We start from the raw sequence: 11,226 nt of genomic DNA on the forward strand, positions 1-11,226 counted from the left end.
ACTATTAAATAATATGTATGGAGTCATGTCGTAACATTTGTTTTGAGCCCTTTTTCTCCCTAATTTCATGGTATCCAATTGGTAGTTACAGTCATGTCTCATCGCTGCAACTCCCGTACGGACTCGGGAGAGGCAAAGGTCGGGAGCCGTGCGTCCTCCGAAACACAACCCAGCCAAGTCACACTGCTTCTTGACACAAGGCCCGCTTAACCCAGAAGCCAGCAGCACCAATGTGTCGGAGGAAACACCGTACACCTGGCAACCGTGTCAGCGTGCATTGCACCTCATATATGTTACAGGAGTCGCTAGAGTCGCTAGAGCGCGATGGGACAAGAACATCTCTGCCAGCCAAACCCTCCCCTAACCCGGACGACGCTGGGCCAATTGTGAGCCGCCCCATGGGTCTCCCGGTTGAACCAGGATCTCTAGTGACACAGCTAGCAGTGTGCAGTGCCTTAGACCACTGCACCACTCGGGAGGCCCCTGTCAAAATATATTTTATTTTTGAGATTCTTCAAAGTAGACACCCTTTGCCTTGATGTCAGCTTTGCACACTCTTGGCATTCTCTCAACCAGCTTCATGAGGTAGTCACCTGGAATGCATTTCAATTAATAGGTGTACCTTGTTAAAAGTTCATTTTTGGAATTTCTTTCCTTCTTAATGCATTTGACTCAATCAGTTGTGTTGTGACAAGGTAGAGGTGGTATACAGAAGATAGCCCTCTTTGGTAAAAGACCAGGTCATATTATGGCAAGAACATCTCAAATAAGTAAAGAGAAACGACAGTCCATCATTACTTTAAGACATGGAACATTTTCTGAAATGTTCTAAAACTTTGAAAGTTTCTTAAATTGCTGTCGCAAAACCATCAAGTGCTATGATGAAACTGACTCTCATGAGGACTGCCACAGGAAAGGAAGACCCAGAGTTCCCTCTGCTGCAGAGGACGTGTTCATTAGAGTTGCCTGCCTCAGAAATTGCAGCCCAAATAAATGATTCACAGAGTTCAAGTAACAGACACATCTCAACATCAACTGTGGAAATCTGTCCTCTGGTCTGATGAGTCCAAATTTGAGATTTTTGGTTCCAACTGCTGTGTCTTTGTGAGACGCAGAGTAGGTGAACAGACGATCCCTGTATGTGTGGTTCCCACTGTGAAGCATGGAGGAGGAGGTGTGATGGTGTGTGGTTGCTTTGCTGGTGACACTGTCAGTGATTTATTTCGAATTCAAGGCACATTTAATCAGCATGGCTACCACAGCATTCTGCAGCGATATGCCATGCCATCTCGTTTCCACTTAGTGGGACTATCATTTGTTTTTCAACAGGACAATGACCCAACACACCTCCAGACTGTTTAAGGACAATTTGACCAAGAAGGAGCGTGATGAATCTAACATCCAAAATATATTTTGATTTGTTTAACACTTTTTTGCTTACTACATGATTCCATATGTATTATTTCATAGTTTTGATGACTTCAATATTATTCTACAATGTAGAAAATAGTAGAAATAAAGAAAAACCGTTGAATGAGTAGGTGTGTCCAAAAGTTTGACTGATACTGCATGTGTCCTTTAAATATTTTGCAGAAAAGTGGTGAAAAAGTGGCCACAAATTAACCAACATTACTGGTTCTTGAACATACTTTCATCCTCATTTCAGTATTTTACATTTAAAGACTTAAAACTGTCAAATGGGTGTACCCTAAAGTCTACTAATTACAATGATATGAAATATGATATTCTGTATTTTGGAACCATGGACATGAAGCCATTCCAAATATAGAACTCCACCTTTTTGAATTGGATGTATGGGACACAATACTAATTCTACCATTCCTTACTCTTTTGGTACATGTTATATATCATTCTAATCCACATATATCACACAATCTTTTGAAATCATTAGGAGCATGCTGAAATTTGATCGTCTCAATTCAGGCATCAAAATAACAACAACAATCTGTAATTTTGACAGCATTTTTAGTTGTATTTTCAACAACAACAAAAAATACATGATCCATTTGATTGTATTTGCCATGCTACCTAGAACATTTTAAGCCATCATTAATATACCACTTACAAATGAATTTATGCCCAATTCAAATGACAGAACAATAATTTTAAGGAACATTTCCACTACATTTCTGCATAACATTTAAAGGGCACATACATAAGGCATACTTGGGTCATTTTATTGTGTTCTTCACACCGCCTCAAACATTTTAAGCCATCATATAAGTGATAATGCCCGAGAAGTCGGTGTTTGGAGGATATATTGGCACGGGTGTTTTCGAGGGCCGGCAAACCGTGCCACTATATTCTCCAAACACCAGCTTTGTGGGCATTATCACTTTTATACAACAGGTTACCAACATATTCAAATAATGATTGATATATTTTCATTAAAAAAATGTATTTTGATAAATTTATTCATACTCTTTCATCCTTCCACAAGATATAGTCCTGACACAAATCTAGGGTTGTTACCCAAGCTGGCTGATCGTTTGTTCTATCAGTTCGGTTGACCCAGTCATTCAGTCTTTTTGTTCTGTATCTATGGACGCGACCCAGTCATTTGCTCTAAATTTTCTATTGCCATGCTGGCTGGCAACGTTCTTATCCCTTGCTTGCTAGCTAGCCAGCTACAGCTAACTTACAGTCACGTCAAACAGTGCAGACAGAAAACAGCAAAGTAGCTGCAGTTGTTTACGCTGTTTTCTACTGACACTTATTTGGATACATCCATAACAATGAGCTAATGAGGCGCGATTTCACCTGGCATACAAAATGTGCTCTCTCGTCAGGACACGGTTGTTCAGAGGAGTTAGCCAACAACACAGCTAACACAATCACTTCAAACTGAAGCAGGAAAGACTGAAAACTAGCTGCACTTCTTTTCATTTTACTTGCTTTCTATTGACATTTCTTTGTATATATCCATAAAAATTATGCCAGCTGATTCATGATTTCGACTGCCTGCCTGTCTGTCTCGTCCCGACTCCCGACACGTTCATTACTATGGGACAGCTGGAGATTGAATTTGAATATTGAAACAATGTTGCGAATGTCGGAGAGATAGACAGTAAGGTTTATAGAAATATTCGTTGTTGAAAACAAAATGTTAGTCTAAAAGAAATGTAAGATAATGTCTAGAAGCTTTTTATAGTGAAGATCAAGTTTATAAATTGCCTGGCTGGGTTGATGAGACAGTGGATTGCGCAGTCAGATGGAACTGAGTAAATAGGCATTTTAATGTCATAGATTTAGCCGATGGTAACTTGTGGAATAGCCACCAAATGGAATGCGGTTTTAACCTATCAGCATTCAGGATTAGAACCACCCGTTGTATAATACAAATGATTTATGGAGATATGGCCATGTGAATCCTGTTCAATTAGAACCTATGTAGCTTGTTGGTGTTCATTTTAGGTTATTACATCTGAAATGGCACTATAGCTAGACATCTTTATGGAGTAGTTTACTCACTTTGTGTAAATACTGAAAGGCCTCATCATAATGGGTTACCTGTCTCTCTGCTGGACATAATGCATTCCTATGGGATTTTACCTAAAGTGACATGTAAAGGGCAGGTTTCTTGTCACATTTCTTAAAATTGACACAAAACAGAATAGCATATTATACTGTATATCACTGCAATCAGTAGACTTCAGGGAACACCCATATATATTTCTGTTGAGTGTTTACATGTAAACTATTGGAACTACCTACCAAAAACATTTTTCAAAAAACAGTAAGTTGGCACATGTTTTCAGCCTTTTTGTACACAATTTTTAAAGGATATATATACATTTGAAGTCGGAAGTTTACATACACTTAGGTTGGAGTCATTAAAACTCGTTTTTCAACTACTCCACAAACTACTCCACATCTACTTTGTGCATGACACAAGTAATTTTTCCAACAATTGTTTACAGACAGATTATTTGACTTATAATTCACTGTATCACAATTCCAGTGGGTCAGAAGTTTACATACACTAAGTTGACTGTCTTTAAACAGCTTGGAAAATTCCAGAAAATGTCATGGCTTTAGAAGCTTCTGATAGGCTAATTGACATAATTTGAGTCAATTGGAGGTGTACCTGGGGATGTATTTCAAGGCCTACCTTCAAACTCAGGGTCTCTTTGCTTGACATCATGGGAAAATCTAAAGAAATCAGCCAAGACCTCAGAAATATAATTGTAGACCCCCACAAGTTTGGTTCATCCTTGGGAGCAATTTCCAAACGCCTGAAAGTACCACGTTCATCTGTACAAAGAATAGTATGCAAGTATAAACACCATGGGACCACGCAGCCGTCATACCGCTCAGGAAGGAGATGCGTTCTGTCTCCCAGAGATGAACGTACTTTGGTGTGAAAAGTGCAAATCAATCCCAGAACAACAGCAAAGGACCTTGTGAAGATGCTGGAGGAAACAGGTACAAAAATACCTATATCCACAGTAAAACGAGTCCTGTATCGACATAACCTGAAAGGCCGCTCAGCAAGAAAGAAGCTACTGCTCCAAAACCACCATAAAAAAATCCAGACTACGGTTTGTAACTGCACATGGGGACAAAGATCATACTTTTTGGAGAAATGTCCTCTGGTCTGATGAAACAAAAATAGAACTGTTTGGCCATAATGACCATCGTTATGTTTGGAGGAAAAAGGTGGAGCCGAAGAACACCATCCCAACCGTGAAGCATGGGGGTGGCAGCATCATGCTCTGGGAGTGCATTGCTGCAGGAGGGACTGGTGCAGTTAACAAAATAGATGGCATCATGAGGCTGGAAAAGTATGTCGATATATTGAAGCAACATCTCAAGACATCAGTCAGGAAGTTAAAGCTTGGTCGCAAATGGAATATGAACAATGACTCCAAGCATACTTCCAAAGTTGTGGCAAAATGGCTAAAGGACAACAAAGTCAAGGTATTGGAGTGGCCATCATAAAGCCCTGACCTCAATCCTATAGAAAATTTGAACTGAAAAGAACTGAAAAAGCGTGTGAGAGCAAGGAGGCCTACACACCTGATTCAGTTACACCAGCTTGGTCAGGAGGAATGGGCCAAAATTCACCCAACTTATTGTGGGAAGCTTGTGGAAGGCTACCCAAAACGTTTGACCCAAGTAAAACAATTTAAAGGCAATTCTACCAAATACTAATTGAGTGTATGTAAACGTCTGACCCACTGGGAATGTGATGAAAGAAATAAAAGCTGAAATAAATAATTCTCTGTTAAGGCTGTCAATGTCGTTCTCCTCCTCAAACGAGGAGGAGCATGGATAGGACCAAGATGCGGAGAGGTAAGTGTTCATGATTTAATGAAACAACAAGAAAACACTTAAACCTACAAAATAACAAACGTGACTAACCTTAAACAGTCCTGTGTGGTCCAAACACTGACACAGGAAACAAACACCCACAAAACACCAGTGAAACCCTGGCTGCCTTTGTATGACTCTCAATTAGAGACAAACAATACACACCTGTCTCTAATTGAGAATCATACCAGGCCGAACACAAAACCCCACATAGAAATACAAACATAGACAAACCCACCCAACTCACGCCCTGACCAACTAAAATGAATACAAAACAAAGGAAAACAGGTCAGGAACGTGACAGAACCCCCCCCTTAAGGTGCGAACTCCGGGCGCACCAGCACAAAGTCTAGGGGAGGGTCTGGGTGGGCGTCTGTCCACGGTGGCGGCTCTGGCGCTGGTCGTGGTCCCCACCCCACCATAATCAATCCCCGCTTCTTTATCCCCCTCCCAATGACCACCCTCCCACTAACCCCACCTAAATGAAGGGGCAGCACCGGAATAAGGGGCAGCACCGGGATAAGGGGCAGCACCGGGATAAGGGGCGGCAGGTCCTGGCTGAGGGACTCCGGCAGGTCCTGGCTGAGGGACTCCGGCAGGTCCTGGCTGAGGGACTCCGGCAGGTCCTGGCTGAGGGACTCCGGCAGGTCCTGGCTGAGGGACTCCGGCAGGTCCTGGCTGAGGGACTCCGGCAGGTCCTGGCTGAGGGACTCCGGCAGGTCCTGGCTGAGGGACTCCGGCAGGTCCTGGCTGAGGGACTCCGGCAGGTCCGGGCGTAGGGACTCCGGCAGGTCCGGGCGTAGGGACTCCGGCAGGTCCTGGCGTAGGGACTCCGGCAGGTCCGGGCGTAGGGACTCCGGCAGGTCCGGGCGTAGGGACTCCGGCAGGTCCGGGCGTAGGGACTCCGGCAGGTCCGGGCGTAGGGACTCCGGCAGATCCGGGCTGAGGGACTCCGGCAGGTCCGGGCTGAGTGGCAGCTCCGGACTGTAGGGCAGCTCCGGACTGTAGGGCAGCTCCGGACTGTAGGGCAGCTCCGGACTGTAGGGCAGCTCCGGACTGTAGGGCAGCTCCTGACTGTAGGGCAGCTCCTGACTGGCGGGCGTCTCTGGCAGCTCCTGACTGGCGGGCGTCTCTGGCAGCTCCTGACTGGCGGGCGTCTCTGGCAGCTCCTGACTGGCGGGCGTCTCTGGCAGCTCCTGACTGGCGGGCGTCTCTGGCAGCTCCTGACTGACGGGCGTCTCTGGCAGCTCCTGACTGACGGGCGTCTCTGGCAGCTCCTGACTGGCGGGCGTCTCTGGCAGCTCCTGACTGACGGACGGCTCTAGCGGCTCCTGACTGACGGACGGCTCTACTGGCTCGTGGCAGACGGGCGGCTCTAATGGCTCGTGGCAGACGGATGACTCAGATGGCGCTGGGCAGACGGATGGCTCAGACGGCGCTGGGCAGACAGATGGCTCAGACGGCGCTGGGCAGACAGATGGCTCAGCCGGCGCTGGGCAGACAGATGGCTCAGCCGGCGCTGGGCAGACAGATGGCTCAGACGGAGCTGGGCAGACGGGCCGTTCAGGCACCGCTGGGCAGACGGCAAACTCTGGCCGGCTGAGACGCACTATAGGCCTGGTGCGTGGTACCGGAACTGGAGGTACCGGGCTGAGGGCACGCACTTCAGGGCGAGTGCGGGGAACAGGAACAGGACACACTGGACTCTCGTGGCGCACTCTAGGCCTGGTGCGTGGTACCGGAACTGGAGGTACCGGGCTGAGGGCACGCACCTCAGGGCGAGTGCGGGGAGAAGGAACAGTGCGCCCAGGGCTCTGGAGACGCACAGGAGGCTTGGTGCGTGGTGTAGGCACTGATGGTACTGGGCTGGGGTGGGAAGGTGGCGCCGGATATACCGGACCGTGAAGGAGGACACGCGCTCTTGAGCACCGAGCCTCTCCAACCTTACCAGGTTGAATGGTCCCCGTAGCCCTGCCAGTGCGGCGAGGTGGAATAGCCCGCACTGGGCTATGCAGGCGAACCGGGGACACCACCTGTAAGGCTGGTGCCATGTACGCCGGCCCGAGGAGACGTACTGGAGGCCAGATACGTTGGGCCGGCTTCATGGCATCCGGCTCGATGCCCAACCTAGCCCTCCCAGTGCGGCAAGGTGGAATAGCCCGCACTGGGTTAAGCACGCGTACTGGGGACACCGTGCGCTTTACCGCATAACACGGTGTCTGACCAGTACGACGCCCTCTCACTCCACGGCAAGCCCGGGGAGTTGGCTCAGGTATCCAACCCGGCTTCGCCACACTCCCCTTTAGCCCCCCCCCAAGAAATTTTTGGGTGAGCCTCTCGGGCTTCCGTGCTAGCCGCGTACCCTCATACCTTCGGTTCCTCTCTCCGGTTGCCTCTGCTCTCCTCGCTGCCTCCAGCTGTTCCCATGGGAGGCGATCCTTTCCAGCCAGGATCTCCTCCCATGTGTAGCAACCCTTGCCGTTCAAGACGTCTTCCCATGTCCATTCCTCTGTCTGTCTCTGCTGCTGTCGCTGCCCTTCTCCACTCCGCTTGGTCCTCTTGTGGTGGGTGTTTCTGTTAAGGCTGTCAATGTCGTTCTCCTCCTCAAACGAGGAGGAGCATGGATAGGACCAAGATGCGGAGAGGTAAGTGTTCATGATTTAATGAAACAACAAGAAAACACTTAAACCTACAAAATAACAAACGTGACTAACCTTAAACAGTCCTGTGTGGTCCAAACACTGACACAGGAAACAAACACCCACAAAACACCAGTGAAACCCTGGCTGCCTTTGTATGACTCTCAATTAGAGACAAACAATACACACCTGTCTCTAATTGAGAATCATACCAGGCCGAACACAAAACCCCACATAGAAATACAAACATAGACAAACCCACCCAACTCACGCCCTGACCAACTAAAATGAATACAAAACAAAGGAAAACAGGTCAGGAACGTGACATTCTCTCTACTATTATTCTGACATTTCACATTCTTAAAATAAAGTGGTGATCCTAACTGACCTAAGACAGGGAATTTTTACTGGGATTAAATGTCAGGAATTGTGAAAAACTGAGTTTAAATGTATTTGGCTAAGTGTATGTAAACTTCCGACTTCAACTGTATATGGCATCTTTGGGACATTTGATTGTTTTACAGACCTCCTCAAACATTTTAAGCCATCATTGGGCTATGTGTACTGTCGTGTCTTTGGCTATGGCTATGTGATGGCTATGTGAGTGATATGACATGCTATTCTATAAAATCCTTTTTCTGTAATTAATATTACCTGATTGAGTTAATCATGTAAATGTAATTAACTAGAAAGTCGGAGCACCACAAAATAATATTTATAGAGCTGTTATCTTCCGAATAAACTCTTAAAGACCTAGTAATATTTTACATCAATAGCAATCAATATTAATCGTCATCTTATTTCAGTCTCATCTGAAAGTTGTAAATTCTTGGTTATCTTCACAAACCCTGGCTAACAAGTTGAATCAGCAATGCAAAATTGGGTTTAGTTATTTATTTACTAAATACCTAACTAATCATACAGAATTACATATACACGGAATGAACCATACATTGATTACAAATTACGTCATAAAGGAAAACGTCCCTAGCGGACTGAGCAGATATGACAGCTGGTAACACAAAGAACGGGGTTTGGGTTTGAGTGAAAGAGCGGGAAGACTGAGGAACAAAGGGAGAAGCTATCGTAAATACAGTCTTATGCATTCTAAATTACCGCCCATTTGGAAAAGGAAAATGCAATAAATATTTAATCTGAGCTGCGCTTCAATAGGTTGGTGGTAGATGGAAGGCCGTGTTGCCCAACAGAGTCCTTTGTCCTTTGAAGAGTGTCTCTGGTGGTGAACGGGATACGTAGTGTCGTTGTTGGGTGGTAGACAGGACACTCTGTCTGTCTTCTCCTAGCCCAGGTTTACAGCGGCTGCTGCTAACTCAACGGCTAGGAGGTATCACTTCTGTAGTGAATAAGAGTTCAAAGTTCATACCATTCGCAACCAAAGGTCATGCTGAGGTTGGCTTAGTTCTGTAGTTGACATTTTAGTCTTTTTCAACGTATGGACCGTCGTCCTATCGTCCTCGGAGCAGGTTACATTTTCGTCAAGGGCTTATATAGTGGAGGGAGAGAAGGGTGTGTTTCATAGTTTATAACCCATTTCTCTTCACAGGGGCGGGACACTGATTGAGCAGAGCTCTAATCTTATGAAAACCCAATTCTCTCATTTGGAAGCTAAAATTACATTTAATCTTTTCACAAATAGTTTCATTTAAATTGCATTTAAATTGCTCAACAATTCCATGTGAATCTGATAACTATAATGTGTAGACTTTCCCAGATACAGTTTATGTCGTCCTGTCATCAGTCATAATGTCTCAGATGACAACGGAACTGACATCATATTCATTAAGTACCAACGCATATTTTCAACTGGTTCTATTACCGAAATATGGTTCCTTTCCCCCACTTGTTTGATGTTCCCCGACTCTCTATGTTTAACAAAGGCTATTCAAGAGTCCTTCCATATAGTCAGAGAGAGAGGGAAGGGAGAAAGGTATTTATGGGGGGGGGGGGGTCATAAACCTTACCCACAGGCCAACGTCATGACAGTACCAATTATTTATGGAGATATGGCCATATGAATCGTGTCCAATACAGCCCCATGCAGCTGGTTGGCGGCTGTTCAAAAACCCTCAGAGTGGATAGAGCTTCATACTACTGCGATGAACTTGATCAACCAAGTTGATTTCACCTGTTGACTCCCTCTCATCTTAACATTAAGCCTTAACATTAAGATGTCATGTAATTTACTTATTTTCGTTATTAGTGATATATTGGTTTAATAAATGCATCCTTATCACCTTTACCTTTTATGTTACGCAACCTGCCTATGATCTCTCTCCTTTGTTGCAGAACCATACACAAATCCAACTTTACCATGTCAAACCACAAGTCCTTAATAAATATGTGAACTTTGGCACTATCTCTGTCATCTGTTTTCTCTCTGACCAGAGCAGAGCAACCCTAGTGACATCTATCCAACCAGCTACCTATCTTTGGTTCTTAGCCTACGTTTCAGTGGCAATTTTGGAAATGACCGCCAGGGGGTAATGGACAAAATCTGATATAGCACTATAACCAGAAATACTTCTTTATACATGACCTAGCTGTGTGTGAAATTTGGTGGCTCTATCACAAAATCCACAATTTTTTTATTTAGCCACTGGACTATGGTCAAAATGACCTCAATATGACCCCTATTAAGGTCTTAAGAGTACTTTTTTGTCTTTATTATCTGTGGGGTTTATTTAGTGGGTAAATACATTTTTATATTGTTTGTAATGATTTTACCCTATTTTCTTCTAACAGGAAATCTGGAGTGGCAACCAATTATATTAAGGCCAGGCCAGGCCAGGCTTCCCAGACTGCCTCCAATCTTTCAAATGTTCTTTAAGGTGTCTAGTATTAGTGTACCAAGTTGGATTATTATTGAACAATTATTTAACCTATCCGCTGGACTATTTGACCTAGTGTCTCTCATGATCACCCCATTTGACAAAGCTGGTCTTACTTTTACATGATGCTTCATTAATGACATTCAATTTCTATGCTAGCTTGGAATAGATTCAAGAGATCAAGTTACAGGCAAGATATTATACCATTTATTAACCTTTTATTTTGGTACAGAACCAAAGATTTATGTGAAGAGAAATTATATGAATTATACATTTTGTTCCAGGCCTCACAGCAACAAAGCATAAAATATTAGACACATAGTCTTGAATTATGGGGTAAAAATGAAGAAAAAAGAAGACGGACAAAATGGCTGGATAAAGAAATAGATGAACAGGCGTTCTAA

The sequence above is a fragment of the Salvelinus fontinalis genome, chromosome 8, assembly GCF_029448725.1.
Source record: "Salvelinus fontinalis isolate EN_2023a chromosome 8, ASM2944872v1, whole genome shotgun sequence".
NCBI classification, from domain to species: domain Eukaryota; kingdom Metazoa; phylum Chordata; class Actinopteri; order Salmoniformes; family Salmonidae; genus Salvelinus; species Salvelinus fontinalis.